Source organism: Hippocampus zosterae, chromosome 2, assembly GCF_025434085.1.
Source record: "Hippocampus zosterae strain Florida chromosome 2, ASM2543408v3, whole genome shotgun sequence".
In the NCBI taxonomy this organism is placed as follows: domain Eukaryota; kingdom Metazoa; phylum Chordata; class Actinopteri; order Syngnathiformes; family Syngnathidae; genus Hippocampus; species Hippocampus zosterae.
In genome coordinates, this window is record NC_067452.1 from 9,328,207 (window position 1) to 9,340,489 (window position 12,283).

Consider the following 12,283-nt stretch of genomic DNA (forward strand, 5'->3'; position numbering starts at 1 on the left):
GAAGTCAAAGTATCTGATTCAGTCTATTTTTTAGTGTGAGGGTGTTTTCTGCACCAACATGGACTGGTGGGGTGGTCCTGGTCGCTGGATGATTGTCAAGGTTACCAACAAAGTATTAAAAGCAGTAACCGCCCAACGTGGGGCTCGAACCCACGAGCCTGAGATTAAGAGTCTCATGCTCTACCGACTGAGCTAGCCGGGCTTACTTTCTAAATTTTAACATTGCTTGTCAACGATGCGATTCCTCACTCTGGGTGCTGTCATTTCAATGTCCTGTGAGAAAAGTAACCAAAACGAAAAATCATTGATGAAGTCAGCCTGTTTCGCTGCCAGTTTTGGAGGTTGTTATGGAAAGTAGATTGTGTGAATGGCTGTGAAGTCAAAGTATCTGATTCAGTCTATTTTTTAGTGTGAGGGTGTTTTCTGCACCAACATGGACTGGTGGGGTGGTCCTGGTCGCTGGATGATGGTCAAGGTTACCAACACAGTATTGAAAGCAGTAACCGCCCAACGTGGGGATCGAACCCACAACCCTGAGATTAAGAGTCTCATGCTCTACCAACTGAGCTAGCCGGGCTGACTTTCTAAATTTTAACATTGATCGTCAACGATGCGATTCGTCACTCTGGGTGCTGTCATTCCAATGTCCTTTGAGAAAAGGAACCAAAACGAAAAATCATTGATGAAGCAGGGACCTTTCGCTGCCAGTTTTGGAGGTTCTTATGGAAAGTAGATTGTGTGAATGGCTGTGAAGTCAAAGTATCTGATTCAGTCTATTTTTTAGTGTGAGGGTGTTTTCTGCACCAACATGGACTGGTGGGGTGGTCCTGGTCGCTGGATGATGGTCAAGGTTACCAACTAAGTACAGAAAACAGTAACCGCCCAACGTGTGGCTTGAACCCACGACCCTGAGATTAAGAGTCTCATGCTCTACCGACTAAGCTTTTTCAGTCAACATTGATCGTCAACGATGCGATTCGTCACTCTGGGTGCTGTCATTCCAATGTCCTTTGAGAAAAGGAACCAAAACGAAAAATCATTGATGAAGCAGGGCCCTTTCGCTGCCAGTTTTGGAGGTTCTTATGGAAACTAGATTTTGTGAAAGGCTGTGAAATCAAAGCATCTGGTTCAGTCTATTTTTTAGTGTGAGGGTGTTTTCGGCACCAACATGGACTGGTGGGGTGGTCCTGGTCGCTGGATGATGGTCAAGGTTACCAACAAAGTATTGAAAGCAGTAACCGCCCAAAGTGGGGCTCGAACCCACGACCCTGAGATTAAGAGTCTCATGCTCTACCAACTGAGCTAGCCGGGCTGGTTTTACTAGATTTTAACATTGCTCATCAACTGTGCGATTCCACACTCTGGGTTCTGTCATTCAATGTCCTGTGAGAAAAGGAACCAAAACGAAAAATCAGTGATGAAGCCAGCCTGTTTCGGTGCCAGTTTTGGAGGTTGTTATGGAAAGTAGATTGTTTGAATGGCTGTGAAGTCAAAGCATCTGATTCAGTCTATTTTTTAGTGTGAAGTTGTTCTCGGCACCAACATGGACCGGTGGGGTGGTCCTGTTCGCTGGATTATGGTCAAGGTTACCAACAAAGTATCGAAAGCAGTGACCGCCCAACGTGGGGGTCGAACCCACGACCCTGAGATTAAGAGTCTCATGCTCTACCAACTGAGCTAGCCGGGCTGAATTCTAAATTTTAACATTGATCGTCAACGATGCGATTCGTCACTCTGGGTGCAGTCATTCCAATGTCCTTTGAGAAAAGGAACCAAAACGAAAAATCATTGATGAAGCAGGGCCGTTTCACTGCCAGTTTTGAAGGTTCTTATGGAAAGTAGATTGTGTGAATGGCTGTGAAGTCAAAGTATCTGATTCAGTCTATTTTTTAGTGTGAGGGTGTTTTCTGCACCAACATGGACTGGTGGGGTGGTCCTGGTCGCTGGATGATGGTCAAGGTTACCAACAAAGTATCGAAAGCACTAACCGCAAAACGTGGTGCTCGAACCCACGATCCTGAGATTAAGAGTCTCATGCTCTACCGACTGAGCTAGCCGGGCTGACTTTCTAAATTTTAACATTGCTCGTCAACGATGCGATTCCTCACTCTGGGTGCTGTCATTCCAATGTCCTTTGAGAAAAGGAACCAAAACGCAAAATCACTGATGAAGCAGGGCCCTTTCGCTGCCAGTTTTGGAGGTTGTTATGGAAAAATAGATTGTTTGAATGGCTGTGACGTCAAAGTATCTGATTCAGTCTATTTTTTAGTGTGAGGGTGTTCTCTGCACCAACATGGACTGGTGGGGTGGTCCTGGTCGCTGGATGATGGTCAAGGTTACCAACAAAGTATTGAAAGCAGTAACCGCCCAACTTGGGGCTTGAACCCACGAGCCTGAGATTAAGAGTCTCATGCTCCACCGACTGAGCTAGCCGGGCTGACTTTCTAAATTTTAACATTGCTTGTCAACGATGCGATTCCTCACTCTGGGTGCTGTCATTTCAATGTCCTGTGAGAAAAGTAACCAAAACGAAAAATCATTGATGAAGTCAGCCTGTTTCGCTGCCAGTTTTGGAGGTTGTTATGGAAAACAGATTGTTTGAATGGCTGTGAAGTCAAAGCATCTGATTCAGTCTATTTTTTAGTGTGAGGTTGTTCTCGGCACCAACATGGACTGGTGGGGTGGTCCTGGTCGCTGGATGATGGTCAAGGTTACCAACAAAGTATCGAAAGCAGTGACCGCCCAACGTGGGGGTCGAACCCACGACCCTGAGATTAAGAGTCTCATGCTCTACCGACTGAGCTAGCCGGGCTGACTTTCTAAATTTTAACATTGATCGTCAACGATGCGATTCGTCACTCTGGGTGCTGTCATTCCAATGTCCTTTGAGAAAAGGAACCAAAACGAAAAATCATTGATGAAGCAGGGACCTTTCGCTGCCAGTTTTGGAGGTTCTTATGGAAAGTAGATTGTGTGAATGGCTGTGAAGTCAAAGTATCTGATTCAGTCTATTTTTTAGTGTGAGGGTGTTTTCTGCACCAACATGGACTGGTGGGGTGGTCCTGTTCGCTGGATTATGGTCAAGGTTACCAACAAAGTATCGAAAGCAGTGACCGCCCAACGTGGGGGTCGAACCCACGACCCTGAGATTAAGAGTCTCATGCTCTACCAACTGAGCTAGCCGGGCTGACTTTCTAAATTTTAACATTGATCGTCAACGATGCGATTCGTCACTCTGGGTGCAGTCATTCCAATGTCCTTTGAGAAAAGGAACCAAAACGAAAAATCATTGATGAAGCAGGGCCGTTTCACTGCCAGTTTTGAAGGTTCTTATGGAAAGTAGATTGTGTGAATGGCTGTGAAGTCAAAGTATCTGATTCAGTCTATTTTTTAGTGTGAGGGTGTTTTCTGCACCAACATGGACTGGTGGGGTGGTCCTGGTCGCTGGATGATGGTCAAGGTTACCAACAAAGTATCGAAAGCACTAACCGCAAAACGTGGTGCTCGAACCCACGATCCTGAGATTAAGAGTCTCATGCTCTACCGACTGAGCTAGCCGGGCTGACTTTCTAAATTTTAACATTGCTCGTCAACGATGCGATTCCTCACTCTGGGTGCTGTCATTCCAATGTCCTTTGAGAAAAGGAACCAAAACGAAAAATCACTGATGAAGGAGGGCCCTTTCGCTGCCAGTTTTGGAGGTTCTTATGGAAAGTAGATTGTGTGAATGGCTGTGAAGTCAAAGTATCTGATTCAGTCTATTTTTCAGTGTGAGGGTGTTTTCTGCACCAACATGGACTGGTGGGGTGGTCCTGGTCGCTGGATGATGGTCAATGTTCCCAACAAAGTATTGAAAGCAGTAACCGCCCAACGTGGGGGTCGAACCCACGACCCTGAGATTAAGAGTCTCATGCTCTACCAACTGAGCTAGCCGGGCTGACTTTCTAAAATTTAACATTGCTCGTCAACGATGCGATTCCTCACTCTGGGTGCTGTCATTTCAATGTCCTGTGAGAAAAGGAACCAAAACGAAAAATGATTGATGAAGTCAGCCTGTTTCGCTGCCAGTTTTGGAGGTTGTTATGGAAAACAGATTGTTTGAATGGCTGTGAAGTCAAAGCATCTGATTCAGTCTATTTTTTAGTGTGAGGTTGTTCTCGGCACCAACATGGACTGGTGGGGTGGTCCTGGTCGCTGGATGATGGTCAAGGTTACCAACAAAGTATCGAAAGCAGTAACCGCCCTACGTGGAGCTCGAACACACGACCCTGAGATTAAGAGTCTCATGCTCTACCAACTGAGCTAGCCGGGCTGATTTACAGCGCACTCCGCTTAATAGAACACCGGTTAATAGAGTAAACCGCTTAATAGAGCAAAAGGCTCTGGAACAGATTTGCCTAATGCAATTTCCTAAGAAGATACTCCGCTTAGTAGAACAGATCTCCGCTTAATAGAACAGGCCGTAAGCAATGAACATTGTAAACTAGTGGTTTTCGAAGTGTAGCTATCGCGATACTGTACCACTATCGCGAGAAAACGCGGTAGTTCTAGCCGTATACAGTAACAGGTAGCACGCGTCACTCCACACATAGACACACGCACGTCACAATGGCTTCAACTTCATTCAAGAGACGAGAGAGAGACGAAGTGTAGCTATCGCGATACTGTACCACTATCGCGAGAAAACGCGGTAGTTCTAGCCGTATACAGTTACAGGTAGCACGCGTCACTCCACACATAGACACACGCACGTCACAATGGCTTCAACTTCATTCAAGAGACGAGGGCTATCACCTGCGGATAAGAAGGACATACTCAGACGATACGATGCATTGCCGGATTCTCAGAAGGTACGCCCGCGGTTTCCAGGACTTCCCTCTTATCCTGCGCATTGAGAGGGAAGTCAACCGCAAAATTACGGACTCCTGTTTCCAGACAAAAGTAACGAAATTTTTCTCGTGATTTGAGATGTTTGACTGAAGTTGATTAAAGTTGTTGTTTTGTTGTTTGATTAAAGATATGGACGTCCACAGTCGAAATATCTCTAACTCGTCAGCAGGGGTTTTTCTGCGTGCATAACTTGGTCGTCGACGTGTCTGAAGGTGTACCTAATAAAGTGTCTCCGGTTAATAGAAACCCCGCTTAGTAGAACAGAAGCGCTTCGGCCCAATGGTGTTCTATTAAGCGGAGTGCACTGTACTAGATTTTAACATTGCTCGTCAACGATGCAATTCCTCACTCTGGGTGCTGTCATTCCAATGTCCTTTGAGAAAAGGAACCGAAACGAAAAATCATTGATGAAGCAAGGCCCTTTCGCTGCCAGTTTTGGAGGTTCTTGTGGAAAGTAGATTGTGTGAAAGGCTGTGAAGTCAAAGCATCTGGTTCAGTCTATTTTTGAGTGTGAAGGTGGTGTCGGCACCAACATGGACTGGTGGGGTGGTCCTGGTCGCTGGATGATGGTCAAGGTTGCCAACACAGTATTGAAAGCAGTAACCGCCCAACGTGGGGCTCGAACCCACGACCCTGAGATTAAGAGTCTCATGCTCTACCGACTGAGCTAGCCGGGCTGACTTTCTAAATTTTAACATTGCTTGTCAACGATGCGATTCCTCACTCTGGGTGCTGTCATTTCAATGTCCTTTCAGAAAAGGAACCAAAACGAAAAATCATTGATGAAGTCAGCCTGTTTCGCTGCCAGTTTTGGAGGTTGTTATGGAAAACAGACTGTTTGAATGGCTGTGAAATCAAAGCATCTGATTCAGTCTATTTTTTAGTGTGAGGTTGTTCTCGGCACCAACATGGACCGGTGAGGTGGTCCTGGTCGCTGGATGATGGTCAAGGTTACCAACAAAGTATCGAAAGCAGTGACCGCCCAACGTGGGGGTCGAACCCACGACCCTGAGATTAAGAGTCTCATGCTCTACCGTCTGAGCTAGCCTGGCTGACCTGCTAAATTTTAACATTGATCGTCAACGATGCGATTCGTCACTCTGGGTGCTGTCATTCCAATGTCCTTTGAGAAAAGGAACCAAAACGAAAAATCATTGATGAAGCAGCGCCTTTTCGCTGCCAGTTTTGGAGGTTCTTATGGAAAGTAGATTGTGTGAATGGCTGTGAAGTCAAAGTATCTGATTCAGTCTATTTTTTAGTGTGAGGGTGTTTTCTGCACCAACATGGACTGGTGGGGTGGTCCTGGTCGCTGGATGATTGTCAAGGTTACCAACAAAGTATTGAAAGCAGTAACCGCCCAACGTGGGGCTCGAACCCACGACCCTGAGATTAAGAGTCTCATGCTCTACCGACTGAGCTAGCCGGGCTGACTTTCTAAATTTTAACATTGCTTGTCAACGATGCGATTCCTCACTCTGGGTGCTGTCATTTCAATGTCCTTTCAGAAAAGGAACCAAAACGAAAAATCATTGATGAAGTCAGCCTGTTTCGCTGCCAGTTTTGGAGGTTGTTATGGAAAACAGATTGTTTGAATGGCTGTGAAGTCAAAGCATCTGATTCAGTCTATTTTTTAGTGTGAGGTTGTTCTCGGCACCAACATGGACCGGTGAGGTGGTCCTGGTCGCTGGATGATGGTCAAGGTTACCAACAAAGTATCGAAAGCAGTGACCGCCCAACGTGGGGGTCGAACCCACGACCCTGAGATTAAGAGTCTCATGCTCTACCGTCTGAGCTAGCCGGGCTGACTTGCTAAATTTTAACATTGATCGTCAACGATGCGATTCGTCACTCTGGGTGCTGTCATTCCAATGTCCTTTGAGAAAAGGAACCAAAACGAAAAATCATTGATGAAGCAGGGCCCTTTCGCTGCCAGTTTTGGAGGTTCTTATGGAAAGTAGATTGTGTGAATGGCTGTGAAGTCAAAGTATCTGATTCAGTCTATTTTTTAGTGTGAGGGTGTTTTCTGCACCAACATGGACTGGTGGGGTGGTCCTGGTCGCTGGATGATGGTCAAGGTTACCAACTAAGTACAGAAAACAGTAACCGCCCAACGTGTGGCTTGAACCCACGACCCTGAGATTAAGAGTCTCATGCTCTACCGACTAAGCTTTTTCAGTCAACATTGATCGTCAACGATGCGATTCGTCACTCTGGGTGCTGTCATTCCAATGTCCTTTGAGAAAAGGAACCAAAACGAAAAATCATTGATGAAGCAGGGCCCTTTCGCTGCCAGTTTTGGAGGTTCTTATGGAAACTAGATTGTGTGAAAGGCTGTGAAATCAAAGCATCTGGTTCAGTCTATTTTTTAGTGTGAGGGTGTTTTCGGCACCAACATGGACTGGTGGGGTGGTCCTGGTCGCTGGATGATGGTCAAGGTTACCAACAAAGTATTGAAAGCAGTAACCGCCCAAAGTGGGGCTCGAACCCACGACCCTGAGATTAAGAGTCTCATGCTCTACCAACTGAGCTAGCCGGGCTGGTTTTACTAGATTTTAACATTGCTCATCAACTGTGCGATTCCACACTCTGGGTTCTGTCATTCAATGTCCTGTGAGAAAAGGAACCAAAACGAAAAATCAGTGATGAAGCCAGCCTGTTTCGGTGCCAGTTTTGGAGGTTGTTATGGAAAGTAGATTGTTTGAATGGCTGTGAAGTCAAAGCATCTGATTCAGTCTATTTTTTAGTGTGAAGTTGTTCTCGGCACCAACATGGACCGGTGGGGTGGTCCTGTTCGCTGGATTATGGTCAAGGTTACCAACAAAGTATCGAAAGCAGTGACCGCCCAACGTGGGGGTCGAACCCACGACCCTGAGATTAAGAGTCTCATGCTCTACCAACTGAGCTAGCCGGGCTGAATTCTAAATTTTAACATTGATCGTCAACGATGCGATTCGTCACTCTGGGTGCAGTCATTCCAATGTCCTTTGAGAAAAGGAACCAAAACGAAAAATCATTGATGAAGCAGGGCCGTTTCACTGCCAGTTTTGAAGGTTCTTATGGAAAGTAGATTGTGTGAATGGCTGTGAAGTCAAAGTATCTGATTCAGTCTATTTTTTAGTGTGAGGGTGTTTTCTGCACCAACATGGACTGGTGGGGTGGTCCTGGTCGCTGGATGATGGTCAAGGTTACCAACAAAGTATCGAAAGCACTAACCGCAAAACGTGGTGCTCGAACCCACGATCCTGAGATTAAGAGTCTCATGCTCTACCGACTGAGCTAGCCGGGCTGACTTTCTAAATTTTAACATTGCTCGTCAACGATGCGATTCCTCACTCTGGGTGCTGTCATTCCAATGTCCTTTGAGAAAAGGAACCAAAACGCAAAATCACTGATGAAGCAGGGCCCTTTCGCTGCCAGTTTTGGAGGTTGTTATGGAAAAATAGATTGTTTGAATGGCTGTGACGTCAAAGTATCTGATTCAGTCTATTTTTTAGTGTGAGGGTGTTCTCTGCACCAACATGGACTGGTGGGGTGGTCCTGGTCGCTGGATGATGGTCAAGGTTACCAACAAAGTATTGAAAGGAGTAACCGCCCAACTTGGGGGTCGAACCCACGAGCCTGAGATTAAGAGTCTCATGCTCCACCGACTGAGCTAGCCGGGCTGACTTTCTAAATTTTAACATTGCTTGTCAACGATGCGATTCCTCACTCTGGGTGCTGTCATTTCAATGTCCTGTGAGAAAAGTAACCAAAACGAAAAATCATTGATGAAGTCAGCCTGTTTCGCTGCCAGTTTTGGAGGTTGTTATGGAAAACAGATTGTTTGAATGGCTGTGAAGTCAAAGCATCTGATTCAGTCTATTTTTTAGTGTGAGGTTGTTCTCGGCACCAACATGGACTGGTGGGGTGGTCCTGGTCGCTGGATGATGGTCAAGGTTACCAACAAAGTATCGAAAGCAGTGACCGCCCAACGTGGGGGTCGAACCCACGACCCTGAGATTAAGAGTCTCATGCTCTACCGACTGAGCTAGCCGGGCTGACTTTCTAAATTTTAACATTGATCGTCAACGATGCGATTCGTCACTCTGGGTGCTGTCATTCCAATGTCCTTTGAGAAAAGGAACCAAAACGAAAAATCATTGATGAAGCAGGGACCTTTCGCTGCCAGTTTTGGAGGTTCTTATGGAAAGTAGATTGTGTGAATGGCTGTGAAGTCAAAGTATCTGATTCAGTCTATTTTTTAGTGTGAGGGTGTTTTCTGCACCAACATGGACTGGTGGGGTGGTCCTGGTCGCTGGATGATGGTCAAGGTTACCAACACAGTATTGAAAGCAGTAACCGCCCAACGTGGGGATCGAACCCACAACCCTGAGATTAAGAGTCTCATGCTCTACCAACTGAGCTAGCCGGGCTGACTTTCTAAATTTTAACATTGATCGTCAACGATGCGATTCGTCACTCTGGGTGCTGTCATTCCAATGTCCTTTGAGAAAAGGAACCAAAACGAAAAATCATTGATGAAGCAGGGACCTTTCGCTGCCAGTTTTGGAGGTTCTTATGGAAAGTAGATTGTGTGAATGGCTGTGAAGTCAAAGTATCTGATTCAGTCTATTTTTTAGTGTGAGGGTGTTTTCTGCACCAACATGGACTGGTGGGGTGGTCCTGGTCGCTGGATGATGGTCAAGGTTACCAACTAAGTACAGAAAACAGTAACCGCCCAACGTGTGGCTTGAACCCACGACCCTGAGATTAAGAGTCTCATGCTCTACCGACTAAGCTTTTTCAGTCAACATTGATCGTCAACGATGCGATTCGTCACTCTGGGTGCTGTCATTCCAATGTCCTTTGAGAAAAGGAACCAAAACGAAAAATCATTGATGAAGCAGGGCCCTTTCGCTGCCAGTTTTGGAGGTTCTTATGGAAACTAGATTGTGTGAAAGGCTGTGAAATCAAAGCATCTGGTTCAGTCTATTTTTTAGTGTGAGGGTGTTTTCGGCACCAACATGGACTGGTGGGGTGGTCCTGGTCGCTGGATGATGGTCAAGGTTACCAACAAAGTATTGAAAGCAGTAACCGCCCAAAGTGGGGCTCGAACCCACGACCCTGAGATTAAGAGTCTCATGCTCTACCAACTGAGCTAGCCGGGCTGGTTTTACTAGATTTTAACATTGCTCATCAACTGTGCGATTCCACACTCTGGGTTCTGTCATTCAATGTCCTGTGAGAAAAGGAACCAAAACGAAAAATCAGTGATGAAGCCAGCCTGTTTCGGTGCCAGTTTTGGAGGTTGTTAAGGAAAGTAGATTGTTTGAATGGCTGTGAAGTCAAAGCATCTGATTCAGTCTATTTTTTAGTGTGAAGTTGTTCTCGGCACCAACATGGACCGGTGGGGTGGTCCTGTTCGCTGGATTATGGTCAAGGTTACCAACAAAGTATCGAAAGCAGTGACCGCCCAACGTGGGGGTCGAACCCACGACCCTGAGATTAAGAGTCTCATGCTCTACCAACTGAGCTAGCCGGGCTGAATTCTAAATTTTAACATTGATCGTCAACGATGCGATTCGTCACTCTGGGTGCAGTCATTCCAATGTCCTTTGAGAAAAGGAACCAAAACGAAAAATCATTGATGAAGCAGGGCCGTTTCACTGCCAGTTTTGAAGGTTCTTATGGAAAGTAGATTGTGTGAATGGCTGTGAAGTCAAAGTATCTGATTCAGTCTATTTTTTAGTGTGAGGGTGTTTTCTGCACCAACATGGACTGGTGGGGTGGTCCTGGTCGCTGGATGATGGTCAAGGTTACCAACAAAGTATCGAAAGCACTAACCGCAAAACGTGGTGCTCGAACCCACGATCCTGAGATTAAGAGTCTCATGCTCTACCGACTGAGCTAGCCGGGCTGACTTTCTAAATTTTAACATTGCTCGTCAACGATGCGATTCCTCACTCTGGGTGCTGTCATTCCAATGTCCTTTGAGAAAAGGAACCAAAACGCAAAATCACTGATGAAGCAGGGCCCTTTCGCTGCCAGTTTTGGAGGTTGTTATGGAAAAATAGATTGTTTGAATGGCTGTGACGTCAAAGTATCTGATTCAGTCTATTTTTTAGTGTGAGGGTGTTCTCTGCACCAACATGGACTGGTGGGGTGGTCCTGGTCGCTGGATGATGGTCAAGGTTACCAACAAAGTATTGAAAGGAGTAACCGCCCAACTTGGGGGTCGAACCCACGAGCCTGAGATTAAGAGTCTCATGCTCCACCGACTGAGCTAGCCGGGCTGACTTTCTAAATTTTAACATTGCTTGTCAACGATGCGATTCCTCACTCTGGGTGCTGTCATTTCAATGTCCTGTGAGAAAAGTAACCAAAACGAAAAATCATTGATGAAGTCAGCCTGTTTCGCTGCCAGTTTTGGAGGTTGTTATGGAAAACAGATTGTTTGAATGGCTGTGAAGTCAAAGCATCTGATTCAGTCTATTTTTTAGTGTGAGGTTGTTCTCGGCACCAACATGGACTGGTGGGGTGGTCCTGGTCGCTGGATGATGGTCAAGGTTACCAACAAAGTATCGAAAGCAGTGACCGCCCAACGTGGGGGTCGAACCCACGACCCTGAGATTAAGAGTCTCATGCTCTACCGACTGAGCTAGCCGGGCTGACTTTCTAAATTTTAACATTGATCGTCAACGATGCGATTCGTCACTCTGGGTGCTGTCATTCCAATGTCCTTTGAGAAAAGGAACCAAAACGAAAAATCATTGATGAAGCAGGGACCTTTCGCTGCCAGTTTTGGAGGTTCTTATGGAAAGTAGATTGTGTGAATGGCTGTGAAGTCAAAGTATCTGATTCAGTCTATTTTTTAGTGTGAGGGTGTTTTCTGCACCAACATGGACTGGTGGGGTGGTCCTGTTCGCTGGATTATGGTCAAGGTTACCAACAAAGTATCGAAAGCAGTGACCGCCCAACGTGGGGGTCGAACCCACGACCCTGAGATTAAGAGTCTCATGCTCTACCAACTGAGCTAGCCGGGCTGACTTTCTAAATTTTAACATTGATCGTCAACGATGCGATTCGTCACTCTGGGTGCAGTCATTCCAATGTCCTTTGAGAAAAGGAACCAAAACGAAAAATCATTGATGAAGCAGGGCCGTTTCACTGCCAGTTTTGAAGGTTCTTATGGAAAGTAGATTGTGTGAATGGCTGTGAAGTCAAAGTATCTGATTCAGTCTATTTTTTAGTGTGAGGGTGTTTTCTGCACCAACATGGACTGGTGGGGTGGTCCTGGTCGCTGGATGATGGTCAAGGTTACCAACAAAGTATCGAAAGCACTAACCGCAAAACGTGGTGCTCGAACCCACGATCCTGAGATTAAGAGTCTCATGCTCTACCGACTGAGCTAGCC

The 12,283-nt window shown here is 46.1% G+C and overlaps 13 non-coding genes across 13 annotated transcripts; all 13 read right to left on the minus strand.

Moving 5' to 3' along the window:
* Positions 1-504: 504 nt before the first annotated feature.
* Positions 505-577, minus strand: trnak-cuu (transfer RNA lysine (anticodon CUU)). Its single transcript has one exon. It is a non-coding gene; the product is annotated as a tRNA-Lys (tRNA).
* A 1,037-nt stretch (positions 578-1,614) lies between these two features.
* On the minus strand, positions 1,615-1,687 carry trnak-cuu (transfer RNA lysine (anticodon CUU)). The gene has a single exon. It is a non-coding gene; the product is annotated as a tRNA-Lys (tRNA).
* Positions 1,688-2,739: 1,052 nt separating this feature from the next.
* trnak-cuu (transfer RNA lysine (anticodon CUU)) lies at positions 2,740-2,812 on the minus strand. The gene has a single exon. It is a non-coding gene; the product is annotated as a tRNA-Lys (tRNA).
* A 302-nt stretch (positions 2,813-3,114) lies between these two features.
* trnak-cuu (transfer RNA lysine (anticodon CUU)) lies at positions 3,115-3,187 on the minus strand. The gene has a single exon. It is a non-coding gene; the product is annotated as a tRNA-Lys (tRNA).
* Positions 3,188-3,864: 677 nt separating this feature from the next.
* Positions 3,865-3,937, minus strand: trnak-cuu (transfer RNA lysine (anticodon CUU)). Its single transcript has one exon. It is a non-coding gene; the product is annotated as a tRNA-Lys (tRNA).
* Positions 3,938-5,494: 1,557 nt separating this feature from the next.
* On the minus strand, positions 5,495-5,567 carry trnak-cuu (transfer RNA lysine (anticodon CUU)). Its single transcript has one exon. It is a non-coding gene; the product is annotated as a tRNA-Lys (tRNA).
* Positions 5,568-6,244: 677 nt separating this feature from the next.
* Positions 6,245-6,317, minus strand: trnak-cuu (transfer RNA lysine (anticodon CUU)). Its single transcript has one exon. It is a non-coding gene; the product is annotated as a tRNA-Lys (tRNA).
* Positions 6,318-7,729: 1,412 nt separating this feature from the next.
* Positions 7,730-7,802, minus strand: trnak-cuu (transfer RNA lysine (anticodon CUU)). Its single transcript has one exon. It is a non-coding gene; the product is annotated as a tRNA-Lys (tRNA).
* Positions 7,803-8,854: 1,052 nt separating this feature from the next.
* Positions 8,855-8,927, minus strand: trnak-cuu (transfer RNA lysine (anticodon CUU)). The gene has a single exon. It is a non-coding gene; the product is annotated as a tRNA-Lys (tRNA).
* Positions 8,928-9,229: 302 nt separating this feature from the next.
* On the minus strand, positions 9,230-9,302 carry trnak-cuu (transfer RNA lysine (anticodon CUU)). Its single transcript has one exon. It is a non-coding gene; the product is annotated as a tRNA-Lys (tRNA).
* A 1,037-nt stretch (positions 9,303-10,339) lies between these two features.
* Positions 10,340-10,412, minus strand: trnak-cuu (transfer RNA lysine (anticodon CUU)). The gene has a single exon. It is a non-coding gene; the product is annotated as a tRNA-Lys (tRNA).
* A 1,052-nt stretch (positions 10,413-11,464) lies between these two features.
* trnak-cuu (transfer RNA lysine (anticodon CUU)) lies at positions 11,465-11,537 on the minus strand. The gene has a single exon. It is a non-coding gene; the product is annotated as a tRNA-Lys (tRNA).
* Positions 11,538-11,839: 302 nt separating this feature from the next.
* Positions 11,840-11,912, minus strand: trnak-cuu (transfer RNA lysine (anticodon CUU)). Its single transcript has one exon. It is a non-coding gene; the product is annotated as a tRNA-Lys (tRNA).
* Between the last annotated feature and the right edge of the window lie 371 nt (positions 11,913-12,283).